Source organism: Cibotium barometz, chromosome 29 (assembly GCF_041138505.1).
Source record: "Cibotium barometz isolate CiBa-2024 chromosome 29, ASM4113850v1, whole genome shotgun sequence".
NCBI lineage: Eukaryota > Viridiplantae > Streptophyta > Polypodiopsida > Cyatheales > Cibotiaceae > Cibotium > Cibotium barometz.
Window position 1 is genome coordinate 10694749 of NC_141074.1, and position 1975 is coordinate 10696723.

Below are 1975 nucleotides of genomic sequence, written 5' to 3' on the forward strand. Positions count from 1 at the left end.
CAAATTGAAGCCCTATTTTAGAAGGCTACCAAAACCAATGCCTGTGCCAGTGTGCACTATTTTTGTCATGCACTCACATGACACATGTCCATGTCCACGTAGTAATCATACTTTGTCTAGTGTGCAAAGCCATTGGCTTATTATTATTATATCGTGAGGCAGGCTCTGCTTCATTTCTAGTTGCCTTGTCACATTGAATTATGTGCACCATGAATCCAATCATCATGAATTCGTGGTGTCAAATTTTCTACCATTTAAACGTTTCACGCCAAGCCCTAAATCTCTATTACCAAAACTTCCATTCTTCACAATTGCTTTTTTATTCACAATTGCCATCTTGCTCTCTGTCTCTCTCTTACAATCGCTCTTGTAACCATGGTGGAATCCGAGAAGATTACTATTATTCTCGATGTGAGACTTATGTGTACATCATACAAGGATTTTCTAAGGAAGTTATTAGAGATCTTCATGAATCATCTCTGCATGAACTTAAAGTTAATACGAGAGAACATAGCCTATCTGCAGCGGTGGCTAGTGTTGAAAAGGTGCCGATGGTACAAACTGTGTCCGAAACAAAAAGTGCAAGTTCATGGTGAGATAGGGTGTAATCCTAGGGCACGTGGTGTCAAAAACATTAGAATTAATGATTCCAGATTTGAGGATAGCAAAGCAAATGAAATGGATGGGCAATGCGTTATCTGAACAAGAAACTTGATGAAGCAAGGCTACATTCTATGATGAGCATGCCGAGAAAAAAAGAAGAAAAAGGTGGTTTCATTCCAACATTAATACAAAGAGGTTTAAGGAAGGGGACCTGGTCCTACTTTATAACCTCAAGAAAATAGAAGGAAATTGAAGTTGAGGGGGATGGGTCCATTCAGGATCTATGAACACACAATGGGAGGGGCAGCAAGCCTAGAGACCCTTGATGGATTCCAGATGGAAGGATTCCTCAATGGGAGTAAAGTTAGGAAGTAGCAAGACTAAAGAAAGGAAGGAGACCTGATCCTACTTTATAACCTCAAGAAAAATAGAAGGAAATTGAAGTTGAGGGGGATGGATCTATTCAAGATCTATGAACACACAATGGGAGGGGCAACAAGCCTAGAGACCCTTGATGGAGTCTAGATGCAAGGATTTCTTAATGGGAGTAAACTTAGGAAGTAGCAAGACTAAAGAAAGGAAGGGGACCTGGTCCTACTTTATAACCTCAAGAAAAACAAAAGGAAATTGAAGTTGAGAGGGATGGGTCCATTCAGGATCTATGAACACACAATGGGAGGGGCAGCAAACCTAGAGACCCTTGATGGATTCAAGATGGAAGGATTCCTCAATGGGAGTAAACTTAGGACCCATTTCCAAAATAGAAAGTTTTAATATAACAAGAGAAATGAATACAAAAAGTTTGAATAAAATTTACATCCTTCTAATGATGCGGGTATGGTCACATATTAGTATCTTCTCAGGGGGTGATCTGGCCCTAAGGTAGCGTAATCAATTTATAAATTCTTCATCCGTTTTTATCGATGAATCATCTTCTATAGTATATCCACATATGATGTCCATCCGCTCCAGAAGGTGACAAAAACGTATGTTTGGAGCAAAAATCGTGGCATTTCCAATAGGTACGAAAACAAAGCATCCCTCGTAATCATGTGTCCAAAGCTTTGACCATTCATCTTGTTGCCTGTTGTTGAATATCTGTAGTAGTTGTTGAAAAATAGCACGGTTTTGGTTACATATACATGCTAAATGGGTACATTATGTCATGAGTCGCATGAGTTTCGATTATGTAAGTGGATTATGGGGTGATGACCGAGTCATAATGCTATGATCATTAAAAAAATTTGACATGAGGATGCTATGCTGTACAATTAATTTTGGAGTCTTGAGGTTAAATACAATGAAAACTAATAGCAATCTAAAGAAAAGAAAATAAGTAACACAATTACAATCTAAAGAAATGAAAATAAGT